At 46.7% G+C, this 24,698-nt stretch overlaps 1 pseudogene; it reads left to right on the top strand.

The window, feature by feature from the left end:
• Positions 1-8,802: 8,802 nt before the first annotated feature.
• LOC120646166 lies at positions 8,803-9,932 on the top strand (annotated as a pseudogene).
• Positions 9,933-24,698: the final 14,766 nt, after the last annotated feature.

Here is a 24,698-nt window from a genome sequence, read left to right as displayed (position 1 = left end):
TGCCGGCGCAGGGCCACATGAACCCGATGCTCCAGTTCGTCCACCGCCTGGCCTACCACGGCCTCCACCCCATGCTGGTCACCACCCGGTACGTGCTCTCCACCTGCCCGACTGCCGGCGAGCCCTTCCCAGTGGCCGCCATCTCCGACGGCTTCGCCGAGGGCGGCATGGCCGGCACCGACGAATGTTGAATACTTAGGCAATTGTCCGATTAAATTCTGAAATAAATAGACCATGAACTTGACTAGAACTAGTATGAACAACCCTATCGTACTAGTAACAAGATGCACTAAAAACATAATTAAACACTGAACTAAATAACAACGTACGTACCGAGCGTTTGCCGTCGGGAAGACGAACGGCGCTGACGGGACGAAGACGGTCCTGCGAACGGAGTGCAGCAGACGACGTCACAAACGACGATACGCTGCAGTACCAGACTTAGACGGAGGGCGAGCCGTTGCGAAGATCGTTGAGCAGTCGCGCCGGGCACTTCCCAAAAACCTTATTCGCCCTTTCCCAGTGTAGGATCCCAAAGGCGAAAGGTTCCGGAGACCTACTCTCCCGTTCGCCGGTGCACGCCGACGCTCGGGATGGAGAAGACTACGGTAGCGGCACAGCAGCAAGAAAGAGGCAAAACTCTAGCTTGAATTTTATGATTCTCTGGTGCAGCCTATGTGTTAGATATATAGGAGAGTCACATGATCTCCTCAACTTCCACAAGTAATGGGCCAAGCCCAAAATTCCAACAATCCCCCACCAGATCTCAAATGCCCATTTTGAGATTTGCCAGTTTCTCACTACTGTTTGATATACTTAGTGTTCTAGTGAGGACTGTTAAGTTGAACTCTCACCTAGAACTTCAAGCTACACTTATCCACAACTTGAATAATGGACTACGCCTTGAATTGCAAGTTTGGTGCGGACAAGTTTCACTCAAGGTCCTAACCAGTACACGGCTGCCAGTAGTCTACTCCGCGGCTGGAGCATATACGTCATACTCCCTGGTCTCTTCATGAGCTTGCTAGAAATTACCCAAGTCTCATAGACTGCGACGTTCAACAGTCGGGCTCATATAGGTGTGCTTCTTTGAAGAATGCTCTATAGGACATCATCTTCGCTTAACCAAACCAACAGAAACACATTAAACCACATAGCCAACCTACCATACATCATCTGAGAGTATTGCATCTTCACTAAGAGAGGGTTCTAAAGAAAGTTACTCTCCTCAGTTAACTGATAGCTTGTTCTTCTCAGGTCCTAATTCACGGGATCTCCGATCACATAGGTAGGGTTACCACTATGGAAACTATATGGGCCTCAAACCCATCTCCCTCGATGCACTTTCTATCACATTCCGTGATAGCCCTTTTGTAAAGGGATCTGCCAAGTTTTTGTCTGTTTGAATATAAGTCACACTTATCACTCCGGAGTTTCTCATCTTCTTGACAGACTTCAGTCGTCTTTTGACATGTCTTGATGACTTTGCATTATCCTTAGCACTGTTCACTTTGACTATCACTGTTTGATTGTCACAGTTCATAAGGATAGCCGGCACTGGTTTCTCAACCACAGGCAAGTCTATCAAGAGTTCACGCAGCCACTCTGCCTCAACAGTGGCTGTATCCAAAGCAGTAAGTTCTGCTTCCATGGTTGACCTCGTCAAAATGATCTGTTTGCAAGACCTCCATGATATCGCACCACCTCTAAGGGTAAACAAGTACCCACTAGTGGCATAAAGGTCATGAGCATCAGATATCCAGTTCAAATCACTTTATCTCTCCTACACAGCAGGGTGCCCAGAATAGTGGATCCCATAACTCATAGTACCAACTAGATAGCGCATAACCATTTCAAGTGCATGCCAATGATCAGTACCTGAGTTGGACATGAACCTGCTCAATTTGCTCACAGCAAAAGATATGTCGGGTCTCTTTGCGCTAGCTAAGTACATGAGTGAACCAATCATCTGGGAGTATCTCAGCTGATCTTTCGCAATCTTTCTGTTCTTTCGGAGTATCACACTGGGATCATAAGGGGTTGGAGAAGGCTTGCCATCTACATAGCCAAAGCGACTCAATATCTTCTCCACATAATGAATTTGCGAAAGAGTAATCCCATTCTCACCCTTAATCAGCTTGATGTTCAGAATCACATCAGCTTCTCCTAGATTTTTTATATCAAAACTCTTTGATAGAAAAGACTTGACCTCTTTGATCGCATCAATATTTTTGCCAAAAATCAGTATGTCGTCTACATACAAGCACAATATGACTCCTGCACCCCCACCATAGCGATAGTACACACATTTATCAGCCTCATTTATGACAAAGCCCGCAGAAGTTAAAGTTCTGTCAAACTTCTCATTCCAGTGCTTAGGCTCTTGTTTCAGGCCATATAAAGACTTCAATAATTTGCGCACTTTGCTTTCTTGACCCTTCACTACAAATCCATCAGGCTAATCCATATAGATCTCCTCATCCAACTCTCCATTCAGGAAAGCTGTCTTTACGTCCATCTGATGAACTATAAGACCATATGAGGCAGCCAGGGAAAGAAGTGCTTGAATAGTAGTCAGTCTAGCAACCGATGAGTATGTGTCAAAGAAGTCTTCGCCTTCTTTTTGTGTATAATCTTTGGCTACAAGTCGAGCCTTGTACTTCTCAATAGTACCATCAGGCCTAAGCTTCTTCTTGAACACCCATTTACAACCCACAGGTTTACAACCATAGGGTCGCTCAGTGAATTCCCACACCATTAGATAGAATCGAGTCCATCTCACTTTGGACAGCTTCTTTCCAATCATCTGCATCTAGAGATGCATATGCCTCAGCAATGGTAGTGGGTGTGTCATCCACAAGGTACACAGTGAAGTCATCACCAAAAGATTTTGCAACCCTTTGTCTCTTGCTCCTCCGAGGAGCTTCACTGTCATCCTTCTCAAGGATTTCCTCATGCTCTACAGGTTGTTCAAAAGTCTCAGAAACAGTAGGAGCAACACGTTCAGGAGTTATCTCAGAAGAAAATCTAGAAGTGCTATGCATATCTTTCATTGGAAATATATTCTCAAAAAATGTTGCATCACGAGATTCCATATTACTATCAACATGCATATCAGGTACCTCGGATTTAACTACTAAAAATCTATAAGCTATACTCCTCTGAGCATATCCTATAAAGACACAATCCACTATTTTAGGTCCCAACTTGCGCTTCTTATTGATTGGAATATTGACCTTTGCCAAACATTCCCATGTGCGCAAGTAAGAAAGCGATGGTTTTCTCCCCATCCATATCTCATATGGAGTCTGTTCTTTATTTCTGTTAGGAACTCTATTCAGGACATGACTCGCAGTCAATAAAGCCTCCCCCACCATGCTTTAGATAAACCACCAGTGTCTAACATGGCGTTCTCTCGTGAATAATGCCATGTTCCTCACAGAATTCATCAAAATTTTTGAGAAAATATTCACCACCACGATCTAACTTTAAACGTTTGATCTTTCTCTCTAGTTGATTTTCAACTTCGGTCTTATAGATTTTAAAGTAGTCTAGCGCTTCATCTTTAGTTTGCAACAAGTAAACATAGCAAAATCTAGACGCATCATCAATCAAAGTCATGAAATATCTCTTTTCACCTTTTGTCAACACACCATTCATCTCGCACAGATCAGAATGTATGAGTTCAAGAGGTGCCAAGTTTCTCTCCTCAGCTGCCTTGTGAGGCTTTCGAGGCTGTTTCGATTGCACACAACTATGGCATTTTCAACCTTTGGCAACAGTAAGATTCGAAATTAAACACATGCTAGATAATCGAGACATCAAGCCAAAGTTAACGTGACATAAATGAGAGTGACAAACACTCGCATCATCATTAACAGCACCGCAAATATGGTTCACTGACTTATTACAAAAATCTGCAAGGGAAAGGCGGAACAAACCTTCGCAATCATAGCCTTTACCAACGAATTGTCCATGTTTCGATACGACTAATTTATTAGACTCTAACACTACCTTAAACCCATCCTTTCATAGAAGAGAGCCGCTCACTAGATTCTTGTTGATAGTTGGGACATGCTGCATGTTCTTCAGCTGCACGATCTTCCCTGAAGTAAACTTCAGATCTATCATACCAACACCACAAATAGAAGCATGTGACCCATTTCCCATCAGCACGCTTGAACCTTGGACGGCCTGATAAAAAGAAAACAAAGAGATGTCAGCACACACATGAACATTAACACCTGTATCAAACCACCAACTTATGGATTGAAATATTGAAAGAACAGTAGACAGATTACCGTACCCATCCTCAGTGCTTTCCAGAGTTGTCATGTTGACATCCTTGGATCCTCCTGATCCATGATTAGCCTTTGCCTTGCGGTCAGCACGGTTGGGACAATCTCTTGCGAAGTGTCCCCCTTCACCGCACGTGAAGCAAGCTCCTTTGACGTTTGTATTCTTCTTCTTCTTGAAGGTAGTAGTCTTGGCAGGCTTGTGGGCTGCCTTCTTGTTCTTGCTGTGTGGGTGGTTCTTCTGCACCATATTGGCGCTAGAAGTACCCTCGCCTCCTTTCTCAGAAGCATCCTTAGCCCGAGCTTTCTCCTCAACATCAAGAGATGCTATCAGATTTTCAACTGATATCTCCTGTCTCTTGTGTTTCAGAGCAGTGGCGAAGTTCCTCCATGAGGAGGGCAGCTTTGCAATTATGCATCCAGCCACAAACTTATCGGGTATAGGACTTTTCAGGAGTTCGAGCTCTTTGACAAGAACTTGTACCTCATGAGCCTGTTCTACAACAGAACGGTTGTTCACCATCTTGTAGTCATGAAAACTCTCCATGATATACAGTTCACTGCACGCATCTGTTGCATCATATTTAGCAACCAATGCATCCCACATCTCTTTTGCATCTGTTATGTGCATGTACGCATCAACCAGACGATCATGCAGAATACTAATCACACATCCCACAAAAACATGATTGACATCCGTGAGTTTTCTTCTCTCCTCAGGAGAATGATCACCTGCTGGAATACCAAGTCTTGCTTCCCATACATGCAATATAGTAAGCAAGAGACGGACTTTGACTTGCCATCTCTTGAAGTGCACACCGGTAAACTTGTCCGGCCTCAGTGCATCAGCAAAACTAGTCATAGTAAAATCAACAGATTGCCTATAGTAAGGTTTTTGGATTGATGAATAATTAGGCAATTGTCTGATTAAATTCCAAAATAAATAGATCATGAACTTGACTAGAACTAGCATGAACAACCCTATCATACTAGTAACAGGATGCACTAAAAACATGATTAAACACTGAACTAAATAACAGCGTACGTACTGAGCGTTTGCCGTCGGGAAGACGAATGACGTAGACGGGACGAAGACGGTCCTACGAACGGAGTGCAGCAGACGACGTCGCAGACGACGATATGCTGCAGCACCAGATTTAGACGGAGGGCGAGCCGTGGCGAAGATCGTTGAGCAGTCGCGCCGAGCACTTCCCAAAAACTTTATTCGCCCTCTCCCGGTGCAGGATCCCAAAGGCGAAAGGTTCTGGAGACCTGTTCTCCCGTTCACCGGTGCATGCCGACGCTCAGAATGGAGAAGAATACGGTAGCGGCGCAGCAGCAAGAAAGAGGCAAAACTCTAGCTTGAATTTTATGATTCTTTAGTGCAGCCTATGAGTTAGATATATAGGAGAGCCACATGATCTCCTCAACTTCCACAAGCAATGTGGGATTAAAAGTTTGCACCACATGGACTTTTGAGATTTATTTGGAATAACTGAAATACTTAATGGGCCAAGCCCAAAATTCCAACAACGACCCCGTGGAGTACTGCCGCCGGCTGGAGTGTCACACCTGGTTTTAAGGACAAAACCGAATGCATATCTATATGTATGCCAGGATCAAGTTTCATACATATAGAGACATTATAAGTGAATAATCAGTAACAGTATCACGAAAAAGAGAAATACAACAAATAAAAGACTATCAGAGTTTACAGCTTATCCTGGAAACGAAGGCTCCAAACTTCACAGGCAATCGACTGGGGGTTGCGTACGCCTAGAACTCAGCATCATCTTCAAAATACTTCTCACACCTTTCCTTGCTCACACCACGAGTGGCGCAGGTGTGGAGATCAAACAGATTGGTCATAGCATTGTTCATGCCCTTGCTCGTCATCTTGTTTTATACAATGTCCTTTATGTTTCTAAAGCTAACAAAAATTTGGCTTCCGTTCATAAGCTTGCCAAAGATAATAACGCCTTTTTTGAATTCCAGCCAGATTATTTTTTCATCAAGAATCGAGCAAACGAGGACGGTCCTTCTTCAAGGCAGGATGTGAAGGAGGCCTCTACCCCTGAAACCTACTCCTACCTCAAACAAAAGGATGCTTGCAACCGCCAAGCCGTCGTCATAGCTGTGACACAAATGCCTAACCATCCTTCTTCTTCTATTGTTCGGCAGATCCTCGACAAAAATAATTTGTCTTTTGTTTCTAAGTCAAAAAATGGAACCATTTGTGATTTTTGTCAATAGGGCAAGAGTCATCAATACCATGCTCTCGCTCATCAAGTGTGTCAACTAGTCCACTAGAACTTGTTTTTTCTAATGTATGGGGGGCCAGCACCAATCTCAGTTGGAAGAAACACTTTCTATATGTCAGTTTCATTTATGATTTTAGCAAGTTCACGTGGATCTATCTCTTGCGACATAAATCTGAAGTTTTTTAGCGTTTTCATGATTTCCAAGACCTTGATGAGCGGCTCTTTAATCATAAATTTCTTACTGTTCAAATAGATTGGGGTGGTGAGTATCAAAAGTTGAATTCCTTTTTCCAACACATTGTAATTTCTCATCATGTATCCTTCTTCTACCGGAGTCCTTAAAAAATCCTAACATTTCTCATGGGGCTAACAATGGCTATGATTTTTCTGTTATTTCTCCTAACCCTAACAGTGCCCCTGAGTCCTTAGATGCAGCTCCAGATCATGTGTTTTTGGGTGCCAATGGAAATCCAGATGCAACTGGGCAAGCCCTGGTGTTGATCCTGATGCACCACCTACCTGGTCGGTCGACAACTGGCGACTCCCCGTGGCCTTCTGTCCTTCCGCCGTCTCCAAGCCTCCCGAAGCAAATGACGACATTATTTTTTATAAGCAAAGTCAAAATGTTTTCAATGTTATCAAGCAATATTTTCTCCAGTCTTCTATATGTATTATTGTCACTCCAATGCATGGAAGCCCGCACAACGGCACAACATGCTTCCCATGAGGATGTTTCGTTGCCCGAATATTAGCCTGGACTGCACGCTCTTGATTGGTTGCCTGTACTAGAGTTGGGGCTAGGCCTGCTAGGTGCAAAAGCTGTCGCCCAGCCAGGCTCGCCGGATACAGAAAAATTCTGCGTTTCTAGTCAGCCAGGCCCATGCGATGCAGAAATGAGCACACGAGGACGAGCGCAAAACGTGAGAAGGCTGATCGGACAGGTAACCAAACAAATTCTTCCGCTGGACAGGCTCAAGCTGCAAACGAATGCCAACTAAACAAATGCCTGTTGCATCTGATAGGCTTGGCTAGAGCGGGCCTGCATGCGTGGCCGTGGCCAGCCTGCTGTGATCCGAAAACCAATCACGCCCTTAGTGCCCTCAAGAGCTAGATGATAGTGTCTCAAGAGCTCTTGTATCTATAAATAGCTAAAATCTCGATATAGCTATTATGTAAAATGAAATAGCTAGTGAAAAAGGATGAAATCCAACAGCTTCTCCAAAATCCAAAAAGGGATAGCTAGCGTTCAGCGCTAGGCAAAGATGCCCAGCGGCACCCCCTGGATAGAAAACGAGGATAGAAAACCAGGTAGATAGAATTTCTGTTGGATGGGGGTTTTTTGTCTTCCTTTTCTTTTTTTAGCTAACTCACCCAAGATACAAGAGCTATTGGAGATGCTCTAACCAATTAATCAAGTAAACATGGTATGTCTATGTCCATCTGTATTCCAAGATGAGATACATTGTTCCATCAATTGCTTGGAAACCAACGATAGATATGTACGTGATTTGATGGAGACATCCTAGAAAATATTGGTAATAATCATGTAAATACTGTAACATTCTAGGAAATTCTACAACATCCAATGAGAATTCTAAGATTATATATAATTTATTAATCAAGTATGATGCTGGATGCCAGGTACAAATGTTTCAGACAAATGTGGAAATATTGGTCTGCATTAGTATTTATCAATGGCATAACAAGAAACTGTCATAGGAAGGCCGTCACCAAATAGAGAATTCCTCTGGTCCAACATGAACTATTCTGCTAGCACATTGGACTCTCCAAAGCTATCAGAATGTTTAAAAAACTCCACTGGATAGCTTGCTTGGCTATTTAAAATTAGGATGCAATAAAGTTCTCCCATTTTGTACGAAACATCTTGCGGAAACTCCCAAGAAAGTTCCCTTGAACTCTTTTCTTAAAAGCTTTTTGTGTTGAATCCATGTGAGTCAAAAGGGGACTAATCTTTTGTGTAGTACTGTACCCATGAACAGTGATCATCTCTGCTGTGCGGCAAGGATACGTCTCGTGTACAAGAATTTTATACCTTCAGGATGAACTTGATGGGTACGCACACCACCAGTTAAACTAATAAGCATGTTGTATAAGCACCTTACCTCTTATTTAAATGCACAAGATCAACTATAAATGCACCCATACAGTCCAGTACCCAGTCACCAAAACTCCAAGCAGCAGCAGCCGCAGCAGCAGCAGTAGTTATTTGTTAAAGCTGATCGATCATGGCCACCCCTAAGGCTTTGCTTCTTGCTGTCCTCGGTTGTGCCTGCTTTTTCAGTGCCATCCTTGCAGCTCGTGAGCTGAGTGATGATGACTCGGCCATGGCGGCGAAGCACGAGCAGTGGATGGCCCAGTACAACCGTGTTTACGCGAACGACGTTGAGAAGGCTTAGCGGTTCGAGGTGTTCAAGGCCAACGCCAAGTTCATCGAGTCGTTCAACGCGGCAGGCAACCGCAAATTCTGGCTTGGCATCAACCAATTTGCTGACCTCACCAACGATGAGTTCAGGGCAACCAGCACTAACAAGGGCTTCCATCCAAGCATGCCAAGAAGAGGACCTACTGGATTCAGGTATGAGAATGTTAGCATCGATGCACTTCCCACGACTGTTGATTGGAGGGCAAAGGGCGCCGTCGCTCCCATCAAGAACCAAGGCCAGTGTGGTAAGTTTACTGCATTAGAAAAATTAAACTTTCATGTGCAAATCTTACGAATGGCATTACTGTATTTTACAGCATTTTGAATTCGGAATAAAATCGATTGCAGGCTGCTGTTGGGCATTCTCGGCTGTGGCTGCGATGGAGGGTATTGTCGAGATAACCACCGGCAAGCTCTTCTCACTTTCTGAGCAAGAGTTGGTGGACTGCGACATCAATGGCGGGTCTCAGGGCTGCAACGGCGGCGAGATGGATGACGCCTTCGAGTTCATCATGAAGAATGGTGGCCTGGCCAACGAGTCCAGCTACCCTTACACAGCGAAAGACGGCAAGTGCAAGAAATACAAGAATGTTGCGACAATCAAGGGCTAAGAGGATGTGCCGGCGAATGACGAGGCTGCCCTGATGAAGGCGGTAGCCAACCAGCCGGTCTCGGTGGCGGTAGACGGCGGCGACATGACATTCCAATTCTACTCCGGCGGTGTCATGACCGGTTCCTGTGGCACTAACCTTGATCATGGTATTGCAGCCATCGGTTATGGAACAGCCAGTGATGGCACCAAATACTGGCTGATGAAGAACTCGTGGGGCACGACATGGGGGTGAGAGTGGGTTCCTGAGAATGGAGAAGGATGTTCCTAATAAGAGGGGGATGTGTGGCCTCGCCATGCAGCCATCCTACCCTACTGAGTAGGCGCAACTTCAAAAGGTGCTCCGGATTCGTAACCATATAATACCATACGCAGCTTGTGATTGTTGTTTCATGAGGGTCTGTATATATTGTGTCACTGCAATATGTTGTATAAATGAATAGTATGTTGTAAATGTTTTGGCTGTGGAAAGATTTTACTTCAATATTGTAGGAATATGGGGTAGCAAAAACAAAAATTTTCTACCGCATAAACCAGGATTACTGCAGTTATAGATCACGGGATTACCACTAGACGTGCGGTTGCGGAACTTCTGTAGCGCGTCGGTGTAGTGCAGATAGAAGCCGGCAGTGCAGTTGCGTGAACCTCCTCACGAACGGCTCGTCCTTGAGCAGCAAGCGCAGCACCTCCACGAAGTCCACACGTACGGGAAGAAGCTTCGCTCTCCGATTGCTAGATCCGCGAGAACGAACTAGAGCTTGATGCGTGGGAGAGATGGCGGCGGCCAGCCAAGGGGGCTAGGGTTGGGGGCGCCCCTCCCCCTTCCCCTTGCTTATATAGGCCTGGGGGCGCCCCTCTAGGTGGGCCTTAATGGGCCCCACCTTGGGCGCCCCCTTCAGGTGGGCTGCTCCAAGCCCCCACCATGATTCCAACCCATATGGGCCTCTCTAGGTCCATTAGTGCATCAAAGCCCAGTCTAATTTGGATCTCATCCTCATTAGGCTTCTGGCCCTTAAGTATGTGACACTATAGGCTCACGCATGAATAGACATGACCCAGTACTCCTACTAGCCAATAGTTGATAGCGGTCTCTAGCAAGACGTGTCAACTCCTATGCATGCGCAAATCATATCTGTCGAGCCGTCACAATCTTATACGTGCTGTTCCTTTTGCCTCACGATATTTGGTCTAACTTGAAGCCGACCACACTTTCTCGATCCTGTGATTCGGAATCCTTGGTTAACTCTTAATCCTAGCATGGCCATGCATTTCTTGATCCGAATCACTCGAGGGGCCCAGAGATATCTCTCTCTTGTAGAGAGAGGCAAATTCCGTCTTGACCGACTATGTCTCACAGCATGCTTCTTGACTGACCCGAAAACCACCTTTATAACTGCCCAGTTACGGTGCAGCGTTTGATGGCTCCTAAGTAAGTCGGTTCACATCTTGAGTACATACGACGATCTCAGGTTTTAGGACACAGCGTACATATTGTGTAATGAGAAGTCATCATCTCGTGTTGGGTCAGTTCAATCTCATGTCTCACATGAGCCCACCATATTAGTTTGACATCACCATGTCCATGACTTGTGAAACGTAGTCAATCAACTAATACATATGCTAGTCTAATATTCATGTGTGTCCTCACATGAACTCCGATTAGGAACACTTTAGAATATTCGTACAAGTAAAGAGTTTCACAAATACTTCACATAAGCATTAATCAATGCAAGTTGTCGTCCATGAATATTTAAGGAACACTTTATTAACCATGAATACAAGGAAATATGATTGTCTCTATGGCATATTTCCAACAGTCTCCCACTTGCACTAGAGTCATTCCAGAATGTATCTAATACCCATTGCTCTTGTGTGCCTCTCATGCTTGGGCTGTGGAAGGGGTTTTGTCAACGGATCTGAAATGTTCATGTCTGTGTGTATTTTGCATATCTTGATCTCACCCCGGTCGATGAACTCTCGAATGAGATGAAATTGCCGCATAACGTGTTTGCTCTTCTGGTGGTTCCTTGGTGAAGCGCCCCGACCCGAAGATCAAGGCTAAACCATGTATTAATTACCGAATAAGGTCTCCGGCATAATACATGTTACATCAAGTGGAGTCCAGAGTCATACAGAGCTTTATTTAACACGTACATGAGGAGTAAAGTGATAACACAAAGCTACACAGAACAACCATAGGATAACAACTAGCATAACGACATGCAGGACTAGCTCTTCATCCATCACGGCTCCACTCGATCACCTTGGGTGCGGACACGAACTACTCGCAATCTTCAGGCACAAAGTCAGGATCCTCTGAAAAAAATGATCAACAAGGGTTGAGTACGAAAGTACTCAGCAAGTCCCACCTCACCCTTACGGGGAGGGAGTTACAGATTAATATGCCAAGGTCCATTAATCAACCAGAATAAATAACAAATGTAGTATTAAAGGTAACTCAACCAGTCATCCATCTCATAGGCTAGGTAGCTCATCTAGTTGAGATGTCCACACCGTAACCTGTCCAAACCGAGGACACGGACCATTCGAATGGATTGTACACTCTGCAGAGGTTGTACGCTTTACCCACACGCACTTCACCGTCCAGAGACGGCTCCGTCATAGCCGACACCCAGCCGTGGCTCAACCCCGACTAGTCGCCCACAAACCCTCGGGTCTGGACCAATCTAGGTCTCACCCCAAACATAACCACCTCGGACGACTGCCAGGTTAGCCAGTGGGATTAGGCTAAGGCTTGCCCATACAAGCTCATGTGGTCGTACTGAAAGTAGGTTAGGTGAGATGGCACCACAACGCACGGTCCTTAAGGTTCATCAGGGCAGCCACAACCATAACCAACCAAACCCGAGATGTCACCACGACAGAGCTCGGTCGCATGTCTACCACCACGGTAGCGCATGCACCAACACATCCCATACTGCCATGATCTCATTACCAACCCAGTTTCATCATTTAACAAGATCTGATAACATGCAGGTCTGGCAGTAAATCAACATGCAACATGGCTTCATTCAGTGGTTTCTCTCATTCTCTCAGTGTTTCATCTCATGTCTTCCCTATGTCTATCAAGTTTTATTTAACCTCACTTAGGATCAAATCATGGTCAACGTAAAGGATCGATGAGACTTGCCTTCGCTTTCGTACGTGTCGGTGGCGGCGGCTTCCTGGTCTCCTGGTTCCTCCGGACTCTCCTCCGGAATCGATTCTATTTCGACAGAGTCGTGCGCAAACAATCATACAAGCAAAGTAAACATACATCAATACATCTCACAAATATTGTTGTATTAAATAGAGTTTGATTTTAGATGAATTTAGGAAGAAGAATCAATGGAATCGGAGTTGGCATGAGTGAGATATTGTAGTTGAAATATTGGATGTTTAATTAATCCTGAAAATGACTTAACATAAATAGAAGGAGTTGCACGTGGTGGCTTTGGTGGATCCTTTTTGGGCTGCTCGACTGGTACTTGGGCTGGTGGGTTTGTTTATCTATGAATGGGCTCGATAAAAAGAAAAAGGATGAGCAGGTTACGGGAAGGAACACGGAACAGGGACTTCGTCCCCTTTTTCCCAGTGCCACCATGGCAGCCAGCACGAGCTCTCTGAGCTCCATCTGAACGGCGCTTCCAGCCTCCATTCTCGAAGCTGAGAGCATGGGGAGAGAGAGGAGGGCGAGGGGGTTCCACTTTGGTGGCTCCGGGCATGGGTGAGCGGGTGGAAGGTGGTCGGCCACGGGCGGCCATGGATGGCGGCCTGCGAGCTCGCGGAAAGCTCACTGGTGGAACAGAGAGGGAAGGCTGTGGGTTGGGGATGGTCTAGCAGGGTGTGGAGATGCTTACCTCGAGAGGAATTGAACCAAGGTGGCTTGGTTGGAGAGATCAAGAGATCGACGGGGCTCTGTACCTCAGCTAGAGGGAGAAGAAAGGGGTCGGCTTGGCTGTGTGCTGCAATGGCGGTGGTTGGAAGTTGTGCGGGGCGCAGCGGCGAGACTCAGCTCGATTTATAGGGAGCAAAGGCGGTTCGCACGGGAGAAAAATCTCGGCGGTGCACTGTGCTCGACGACCGCTGCACAGAGCGTCCACGGCTTCGACGCTCGGCAGGACGACACGACCCATGGTGAAGCACCCTTCCAGCGTTGATTGCGGCAGCAGTACAAGCAACGGGATGGCTCGGGCAGAGGCCGAGCGGTGCGCCGAGCATCCCGCGGCGCGTGGGCATGGCACAGGGGTGTGCTGCAAAGCAGCGCATGGCACATGGGAGGGGCATGCGTGAGCAGAGAGCAGGAGGGAGAAGAAGGAAGAAAGGAGAAGGGAAAAAGAAAAGGGAAAAAGAAAAGGAGAGAATGGGAAAAAGAGGAAAAAGGAGAAAAAGAAAAGGTGATGTCGGCGGAATTCGCGGCTGGATTCGCGGCGTCGGTCGCGAGCTGAGCGTGGCGTCAACGAGAAGCGACGCGCACGAGAAATGAGGAGAACAGGGAAAGTTTAAGCGATGTTTGATTTTGGTGTCGGGACAGAGATTTGATTTTTGGTATCCGGGCGACGAATTGCCGGAAAATATTCGAGCTCGGCGATGAAAATATTTTGAAAAATATTTTTAGCGAGTAATTTAATTTGGTGAATTTTTTTTTTCGGGATGTTACAAACCTACCCCACTTAGGTTGAATCTCGTCCCCGAGATTCAGCTTCACTACTAAAGAGACTGGGGAACTCGGCTCGGAGCGCATCTTCTCTCTCCCAAGTTGCTTCAGCTTCCGAATGCCTGCTCCACTGAACTCGGCAAATCCTGACTTCTGAGTTGCGGGTTCTTCGCGTCACAGTGTCCAGAATTTTTACTGGTACCTCTTGATATCTGAGATCATCCTGCAGGTCGATTGTCTCTGGGGCCACTTGTTCTTCTGGTACTCGCAGGCACTTTCTGAGTTGGGACACATGGAATACATCGTGTACATCTGACATCTCTGCTGGCAACTGAAGCTTTTAGGCTACCGCCCCCACTTTCTTGGTAATTGGAAAAGGTCCAATGTAACGTGGAGCCAACTTTCCTCGTACCTGGAATCTGCGTGTGCCGCGAATTGGGGAAACTTTAAGGTACACATAGTCTCCAACTTCGAAGCTGAGAGTACGTCTTCTTTTATCGGCATAACTTTTCTGGCGGGATTGAGCTGTCTTTAGATTTTCTCTGATTTCTGCTATCTTGTCTTCTGCTTCTTTAATAAAATCTGGGCCCTCAATAATGCGGTCACCGACTTCGGTCCACATGAGAGGTATGCAACACTTCCTCCCGTAGAGGGCTTCAAACGGCGACATCTTTAAGCTTGACTGGTAGCTGTTGTTGTAAGAGAACTCTGTATATGGTAAACTGTCTTCCCAATTTTTGCCATAAGTAAGAACACAGGCTCTTAGCATGTCTTCAAGGATCTGATTAACTCTTTCGGTCTGGCCATCAGTCTGAGGATGATAGGCTGAACTGAAGTCCAACTTTGTACCAAGTGCTTCATGTAACCTGCTCCAGAATCTCGAAGTGAATTGGGTGCCTCTATCTGACACAATCCTCTTAGGTACTCCATGCAACTTCACAATACGCTCAATATATAATTTGGCTAATCTATCACCTCCATAAGTGGTACGCACTGGGATGAGGTGAGCCACTTTAGTGAGTCGATCAACAATTACCCAAACTGAGTCATGACCTCTCTGGGTCCTTGGTAGACCGGTGATAAAATTCATACTAACTTCATCCCACTTCCATACTGGGATCGGCAACGGCTGGAGTAATCCACTGGGCTTCTGATGCTCTGCCTTGACTCTTTTGCACACATCACAATGAGCGACGAATCGAGCGATATCCCCCTTCATACCATTCCACCAATACTTCTCCTTAAGGTCCAGGTACATTTTCGTAGTGCCGGGGTGAATGGAATAGGCTGAGTTATGGGCTTCATCCAGAATGGTCCTGCGGAAATGACCTTGCTTAGGCACACATAATCTCTTCTTGAACCACAAGACTCCATCTTTATCTACTCTGAAATCTGGGGCTTTGCCTTCACTGTTGCGACCTTTAATCCATACCAATCTTTTATCCTCCATCTGAGCTTCCTTTATCTGGTCATCCAGGACGGGATGGACACTAAGGTTATAGTTGCAAGAGTGGCGTACAACCCTTAGGTTCAACTTCCTCATTTCTTCACTCAGCTCTGGGGCTTGTGTGACTAAGTGATGGCAATATGCTTTACGACTGAGCGCATCAGCCACCACATTAGCCTTTCCAGGGTGGTAATGAATTTCCAAATCATAGTCTTTGATCAATTCCAACCATCTTCTCTGTCTAAGGTTGAGGTCTGACTGGGTGAAAATGTACTTCAGGCTCTTGTGATCCGTGTAGATTTCACACTTATTCCCAATCAGATAATGTCTCCAAATCTTGAGGGAATGCACCACTGCGACTAATTCCAAGTCATGGGTGGGGTAGTTCTACTCATGTGTTCTCAACTGTCTTGAGGCATAAGCTACAACTCTTCCTTCTTGCATAAGCACACAACCCAATCCTTGTCGGGATGCGTCGCAATAAATGACAAAGCTCTTCTGATTATCTGGTAAAACTAGCACTGGGGCAGAAGTTAGTCGCCTCTTCAACTCTTGAAAACTTCTCTCGCAAGCTTCAGACCAGACAAATTTCGTGTCCTTCCGGAGCAACTCGGTCATAGGCCGGGCTATCTTAGAGAAACCTTCGATGAATCTCCGGTAATAGCCGGCTAATCCCAAGAAACTCCTGATCTCTGAGGCTGAGGTTGGTTGCTTCCATTCTGATACAGCCTTGACCTTTTCTGGGTCCACTTCAACTCCTTCAGCTGTTAAGACATGACCCAGAAAACTGACTCTCTGCAACCAGAATTCACACTTGCTGAACTTGGCGTACAACTGGTGTTTTCTGAGCTTTTCCAACACAACTCTGAGATGTTGTCCATGCTCCTCAGCACTCTTAGAGTAGACCAGTATGTCATCTATGAATACCACGACAAACCGATCTAACTCTTCCATAAACACCTTATTCATGAGGGTCATGAAAAAGGCAGGGGCATTAGTCAGACCAAAAGGCATCACTGTGAACTCATACTGGCCATAACGGGTCCTGAAGGCTGTCTTGGAGATGTCCTCTTGTCGCACTCTGAGCTAATGATAACCTGACCTTAGATCTATCTTGGAGAAGAACTTAGCTCCCTTCAGCTGATCAAACAAGTCATCAATCCGAGGCAGAGGGTACTTGTTCTTGATGGTGACTGCATTCAGATCACGGTAGTCCACACAAAGTCTCATGCTTCCATCTTTCTTCTTCACAAAGAGCACTGGGGCTCCCCACGGAGAAGCAGCGGGTCTAATAAATCCCTTTTGTTGAAGCTCTTCAAGCTGCTTCTTTAACTCGGCAAGCTCTGGGGCTGCTAACCGATAGGCATTCTTTGCTATAGGCTTGGTTGCAGGGACTAAGTCAATAGTGAACTCTACATCTCTTTCTGGAGGCATACCGGGTAATTCATCTGGAAACACATCAGCAAACTCCCGAACTACCGGCACATCTTCTGGGGATTCTGCTTGGATGTGGTTCACCATGGAGTCTGACAGGCTAGGCTGGATTTGGCATGTGACTGTTAACCCTTGGCGGTTGGTGACTGTCACTGCTCTCTCAGCACAGGCTATGTTTCCTCGGTGCTTGGCGAGCCAATCCATACCGAGTATGACATCTATTCCTTTAGAAGCAAGGACTACTAGGTCGGCAAGGAATACTACCCCACTTAGGTTTATAGGGATATCTAAGACACCTAAGTGGCAAGGTATATGGCCTCCAGGCGAACGTGTTATTAGCGGCCTCTTAAGGGCTATAGTAGGTATATCATGCTTTTCTACAAAGTGGGAGGATATAAAGGAATGCGACGCTCCAGAATCAAAAAGCACTGAGGCTAGAGCTGATTGAACCAGAAACTCACCGAGAATCACTCCTGGTGCATCCTCTGCTTCTTCAGCATTCACATGATTCACTTTTGCCTTGCCGTAGGACTGTTGCTGGCTCTTAGCTGGTGTTGCACGGTTGGCTTCAGTCGGCTGCTTTGGTCCTTGAACCGAGTTGGAGAAAACAGAAGGGGCGGGCTGATTAAGATACGGACAGTTGGCCTTGTAGTGTCCGGCTTCGCAGCAGTGGAAACATGTCTTCACATTGGTCACTTGACTTCCACTAGACGGTTGGGTGCGGAGGGTATTCTGGGTCTTCATAACAGGAGCTGATTGGGCTGGCTTCTGGAAAGAACCGGGGTGCGCTTTGAATGAAAAGGCACCCTGGCTCCTCGGGCCTGAGTGAGCCGGATACTGGGTCCTCTGAAACTTCTCCAACTGCTGGGGTTTCTTGCTTTCAAATCGACGTTTGCGCTCACTGAGTTCCGCCTTCCTGTTTCTCTCAGTGGTGATAGCCCTGTTGACCATAGCATTAAAGTCACTGTGGGTGGTGACTTCAACCAAGGTCCTGATTTCAGGGTTAAGCCCACCAAGAAAAGCTTCTTGCTTCTTCTCGTCGTCATTGATATCCTCTGGTGCATAACGAGACAACTCTGTGAACTTATGAAGATACTCCGTCACGTTCATACCACCTTGACGAAGCTTTCTGAACTCATCCCGCTTGAGCTTCATAACACTGCTGGGAATGTGATGTTCTCTGAAGATCTTGACAAAGTCAGCCCATACCATCTCGTTAGCATTTTCATTTATTTCTCTGTAACTCTGCCACCAAGCAAGGGCTGGTCCCTTTAACTGTTGTACTGCGAGCAAAACCTTGTCTCTGTCATCTGCATGGACCACTTCGAGCTTCATTTCAATCTCTCGCAGCCAATCATCTGCCTCAATGGGGTTATCAGATCCTCCAAACTTAGGTGGCTGCAAGCGGTTGAAATCTGCAATTCTGCTGCCATTGCCATTATGATGCATTGCAGGTCTATTGTTGCCAGGATTGCCTTGAGCTTGGGCTATGAGTGTGGTCACAAGAACTTGGAGGAGTTGGTTCTGCTGCTGTAATATGGCTGCCAGATCAATGGGTGCTGGGGCACGGGGAGGTAGCGGTGGTAGGTGTTCATTTTCTGGTGCTTCTGGGGCTACATTCAGAGGGGCTTGGTTTCTCGGGTTGACCTCGTCACCGTCTTCCTGAGCATGGAGTCCCTGGACTCGGCTCGAACGACGAGACATCTACGGTCAAGGAGGGCAAAATTAGGTGACTCCCCTAGTATAATGCTAGGGTATAATTGTATATATAATAGCACACAACACAAACGAATCATTCAAGCACCACACAAGCATTCATTCAAACAAGCAGGGATACATGACACGATGGATTACAATAACGCGGCTCGACTTTTAAGGGTCGGCCGGGATGACTTGACTACTGAACCCTACAACACGGTCTTCGGGGTCACTATTTCCGGGATCTCGGGGAGATGCGGGAGGTGTGGGTGGCACTGATTCACCAATCCTCCTGCGCGGTTGGGACAAGGGGTACAGCGGAATTCCCTCTAGTATTGGTGGCTCCGCGGCAGTCCTGGGATGGCATTCCTTGCGCTTGGCACGGTCCACTAGATAGACACCCCTAAGGAGCTGACTGTGGCGGTTTGCTTGCTCCCTAAGGTTCTCTTCGGCTGCAGCAAGGCGGCTTTCAGCTTCAGCTGCTCGGGCTTCTGCCTGAGCTAAGGCCAGCTTGGTCTTACGCCAACGGGATTCCGCACTCTCAGCACGTTGGATGAGATCTTTCACGCGCTGGTGCAGTTGGTCGCACAAATCGTCAAGGCTAAGCAAATAAGCAGACATGGCAACAACTGAGGGGTCCTTCTCGGTTCCTGTGGTGCTCTCCAAGTTGCGGATCCTCGCCGCCCAAGCAGGACGGTTACGATCCAGCGGGGGAAAATACTTCATGGGGGTGGAACCCAAGTGCCATTCAAACATCTGGCACAGGTACCGCAGCGCCTTGCGAGCTGCAAGTTGAATGGTGTCAATCATACGGGCTTCAGTGGCGGTGACGCTCCAGGGTTGCATCTCCAAGTACTTATCACTGGCGCCAATATGGACGGTGACCTCACAGCTTTCGGTGCCATGCTCCATGAACTCGCGACCCACGTACTCCGGACGTTCCGGAATACCAAGTCGCACAGTGGCAGCATAAAGCACCTTGGGGAATCCATCTTCGTTGATGCAGTAGGTGGTGGTCCAGTCATCAGCCATCTGATTTACAAGGGTAGGGTTAGCATAACAAAATAAAGGTTTAAGGAGTAACAGGGTTTCAAGGATTGACCATCCTAGGGCTCCTACGGTCATCATTCACTACCGGTTCGCGTCCTACAGCCAAGCATGGCTCTGATACCACCTGAAGCGCCCCGACCCGAAGATCAAGGCTAAACCATGTATTAATTACCGAATAAGGTCTCCGGCATAATACATGTTACATCAAGTGGAGTCCAGAGTCATACAGAGCTTTATTTAACACGTACATGAGGAGTAAAGTGATAACACAAAGCTACACAGAACAACCATAGGATAACAACTAGCATAACGACATGCAGGACTAGCTCTTCATCCATCACGGCTCCACTCGATCACCTTGGGTGCGGACACAAACTACTCGCAATCTTCAGGCACAAAGTCAGGATCCTCTGAAAAAAATGATCAACAAGGGTCGAGTACGAAAGTACTCAGCAAGTCCCACCTCACCCTTACGGGGAGGGAGTTACAGATTAATATGCCAAGGTCCATTAATCAACCAGAATAAATAACAAATGTAGTATTAAAGGTAACCCAACCAGTCATCCATCTCATAGGCTAGGTAGCTCATCTAGTTGAGATGTCCACACCGTAACCTGTCCAAACCGAGGACACGGACCATTCGAATGGATTGTACACTCTGCAGAGGTTGTACGCTTTACCCACACGCACTTTACCGTCCAGAGACGGCTCCGTCATAGCCGACACCCAGCCGTGGCTCAACCCCGACTAGTCGCCCACAAACCCTCGGGTCTGGACCAATCCAGGTCTCACCCCAAACATAACCACCTCGGACGACTGCCAGGTTAGCCAGTGGGATTAGGCTAAGGCTTGCCCATACAAGCTCATGTGGTCGTACTGAAAGTAGGTTAGGTGAGATGGCACCACAACGCACGGTCCTTAAGGTTCATCAGGGCAGCCACAACCATAACCAACCAAACCCGAGATGTCACCACGACAAAGCTCGGTCGCATGTCTACCACCACGGTAGCGCATGCACCAACACATCCCATACTGCCCTGATCTCATTACCAACCTAGTTTCATCATTTAACAAGATCTGATAACATGCAGGTCTGGCAGTAAATCAACATGCAACATGGCTTCATTCAGTGGTTTCTCTCATTCTCTCAGTGTTTCATCTCATGTCTTCCCTATGTCTATCAAGTTTTATTTAACCTCACTTAGGATCAAATCATGGTCAACGTAAAGGATCGATGAGACTTGCCTTCGCTTTCGTACGCGTCGGTGGCGGCGGCTTCCTGGTCTCCTGGTTCCTCCGGACTCTCCTCCGGAATCGATTCTATTTCGACAGAGTCGTGCGCAAACAATCATACAAGCAAAGTAAACATACATCAATACATCTCACAAATATTGTTGTATTAAATAGAGTTTGATTTTAGATGAATTTAGGAAGAAGAATCAATGGAATCGGAGTTGGCATGAGTGAGATATTGTAGTTGAAATATTGGATGTTTAATTAATCCTGAAAATGACTTAACATAAATAGAAGGAGTTGCACGTGGTGGCTTTGGTGGATCCTTTTTGGGCTGCTCGACTGGTACTTGGGCTGGTGGGTTTGTTTATCTATGAATGGGCTCGATAAAAAGAAAAAGGATGAGCAGGTTACGGGAAGGAACACGGAACAGGGACTTCGTCCCCTTTTTCCCAGTGCCACCATGGCAGCCAGCACGAGCTCTCTGAGCTCCATCTGAACGGCGCTTCCAGCCTCCATTCTCGAAGCTGAGAGCATGGGGAGAGAGAGGAGGGCGAGGGGGTTCCACTTTGGTGGCTCCGGGCATGGGTGAGCGGGTGGAAGGTGGTCGGCCACGGGCGGCCATGGATGGCGGCCTGCGAGCTCGCGGAAAGCTCACTGGTGGAACAGAGAGGGAAGGCTGTGGGTTGGGGATGGTCTAGCAGGGTGTGGAGATGCTTACCTCGAGAGGAATTGAACCAAGGTGGCTTGGTTGGAGAGATCAAGAGATCGACGGGGCTCTGTACCTCAGCTAGAGGGAGAAGAAAGGGGTCGGCTTGGCTGTGTGCTGCAATGGCGGTGGTTGGAAGTTGTGCGGGGCGCAGCGGCGAGACTCAGCTCGATTTATAGGGAGCAAAGGCGGTTCGCACGGGAGAAAAATCTCGGCGGTGCACTGTGCTCGACGACCGCCGCACAGAGCGTCCACGGCTTCGACGCTCGGCAGGACGACACGACCCATGGTGAAGCACCCTTCCAGCGTTGATTGCGGCAGCAGTACAAGCGACGGGATGGCTCGGGCAGAGGCCGAGCGGTGCGCCGAGCATCCCGCGGCGCGTGGGCATGGCACAGGGGTGTGCTGCAGCGCAGCGCATGGCACATGGGAGGGGCATGCGTGAGCAGAGAGCAGGAGGGAGAAGAAGGAAGAAAGGAGAAGGGAAAAAGAAAAGGAGAGAATGGGAAAAAGAGGAAAAAGGAGAAAAAGAAAAGGTGATGTCGGCGGAATTCGCGGCTGGATTCGCGGCGTCGGTCGCGAGCTGAGCGTGGCGTCAACGAGAAGCGACGCGCACGAGAAATGAGGAGAACAGGGAAAGTTTAAGCGATGTTTGATTTTGGTGTCGGGACAGAGATTTGATTTTTGGTATCCGGGCGACGAATTGCCGGAAAATATTCGAGCTCGGCGATGAAAATATTTTGAAAAATATTTTTAGCGAGTAATTTAATTTGGTGAATTTTTTTTTCGGGATGTTACACTTGGCTCCTTGGCTTGCGCAATAGCTCCACTGTTGTCACAATAGAGATCCAGTGGGCTAGAGGCATTAGGGAGCACACCAAGCTCAATAAGGAACTTCCTTATCCAATCACCTTCCTTCGCAGCTTCCGAAGCTGCGATGTACTCGGCCTCTGTCGTAGAATCGGCCACCGTTTCCTGCTTGGAACTCTTCCGGCTAACAGCACCACCATTTATTGTGAACACGTAACCTGATTGGGACTTTGAATCATCTTTGTCAGTTTGGAAGCTAGCGTCGGTGTAACCCGTTACAACGAGCTCTTCCTCACCTCCATAGACCAAAAACACATACTTAGTTCTTCTTAAGTACTTAAGAATGTTCTTCACAGCTGTCCAGTGACTCTCACCCGGATCAGACTGGTATCTACTTGTAACACTTAGAGCATAAGAAACATCTGGGCGAGTACTTATCATTGCATACATGATAGATCCAATTGCTGAAGCATATGAAACTTTGCTCATGCGCTCTCGCTCATCAGTCGTCGTAGGACACTGAGTCTTGCTAAGATGTATGCCATGTGACATAGGCAAGAACCCTTTCTTTGCCTCTTCCATGTTGAACCGCTTCAATACTTTGTCAATGTAAGTATCTTGGCTTAATCCTATAAGCCTCATTGATCTATCTCTATAGATCTTGATGCCCAGTATGTATGCTGCTTCTCCTAAATCCTTCATCGAAAAACTATTTTTCAATGAAGTCTTTACGGACTCAAGCATAGAAATATTATTTCCAATCAACAGTATGTCATCTACATACAAGATTAGAAATGCAACATAGCTCCCACTTTCCTTCTTATAAACACAAGCTTCTTCTTCATTTTTAATGAAGCCAAACCCTTTGACTACTTCATCAAAATGAATATTCCAACTCCGAGATGCTTGCTTTAATCCATAAATGGATTTTTTGAAGCTGGCATATCTTTCCAGCATTAGTCGGATCGACAAAATCCTCGGGCTGCATCATATACACGTCCTCAGTCAGATTTCCATTAAGGAAAGCTGTTTTGACATCCATCTGCCATATTTCATAATCGAAATATGCAGCAATAGCTAAAATAATCCGAACAGATTTAAGCATCGCCACGGGCAAAAAAGTCTCGTCGTAGTCAACTCCTTGAACTTGTCAAAAACCTTTCGCGACAAGTCGAGCTTTATAGATGTGAACATTTCCATCTATATCTTTCTTCTTCTTATAGATCCATTTGCACTCGATGGTTCTCACACCATCAGGCGGGTCTATCAAGTTCCAAACTTGATTTTCCTTCATGGATTCTATTTCAGATTTCATGCATCTTGCCATTTCTCAGAGTCAGGGTCTGCCATCGCCTCTGCATATGTTGCAGGCTCATCATTGTCTAACAATAATAATTCCCGCGCTGCGCGGAGCCTTGCTGACCTTCGTGGTTGCGGAGGTGCTTCTGTTGCCATAGGCATCTCAACTTGTTCAGCTACATTAGCGTCACTTGTAGAGTCTTGTCCTATTGGCTCATCTCGAACTTCTTCGAGTTGTACCGTTCTTCCACTTTTCTCTCCTTTGAGAAACTCTTTCTCTAGGAAAACTCCGTTCCGAGCGATAAACACTTTGTCCTCAGATCGATTATAGAAGTAATACCCTAAGGTCTCCTTTGGGTATCCCACGAATATGCACTTATCCGATTTGGGTGCAAGCTTGTCAGACTGGAGTCGTTTGACATATGCTTCACAACCCCAAATCTTTAGAAAAGACAAACTATGAGTCTTGTCAGTCCATATCTCATATGGTGTCTTATCTACGGATTTTGATGGCACCCTATTTAATGTGAAAGCCGCTGTTTCTAAAGCGTAACCCCAAAACGATAACGGTAGGTTCGACTGGCTCATCATTGATCGAACCATGTCCAACAGAGTTCGATTACGTCGCTCAGACACACCGTTTCTCTGAGGTGTTCCAGGTGGCGTAAGTTGTGGAACAATTCCGCAACTCTTTAGATGATTGCTAAACTCGTGGCTCAGATATTCACCTCCACGATCAGATCGTAAAGCTT

The sequence above is a fragment of the Panicum virgatum genome, chromosome 8K (assembly GCF_016808335.1).
Source record: "Panicum virgatum strain AP13 chromosome 8K, P.virgatum_v5, whole genome shotgun sequence".
NCBI classification, from domain to species: domain Eukaryota; kingdom Viridiplantae; phylum Streptophyta; class Magnoliopsida; order Poales; family Poaceae; genus Panicum; species Panicum virgatum.
The sequence above is the reverse complement of the archived record's forward strand: the minus strand, read 5'-3'. Positions and strand labels throughout refer to the sequence as shown.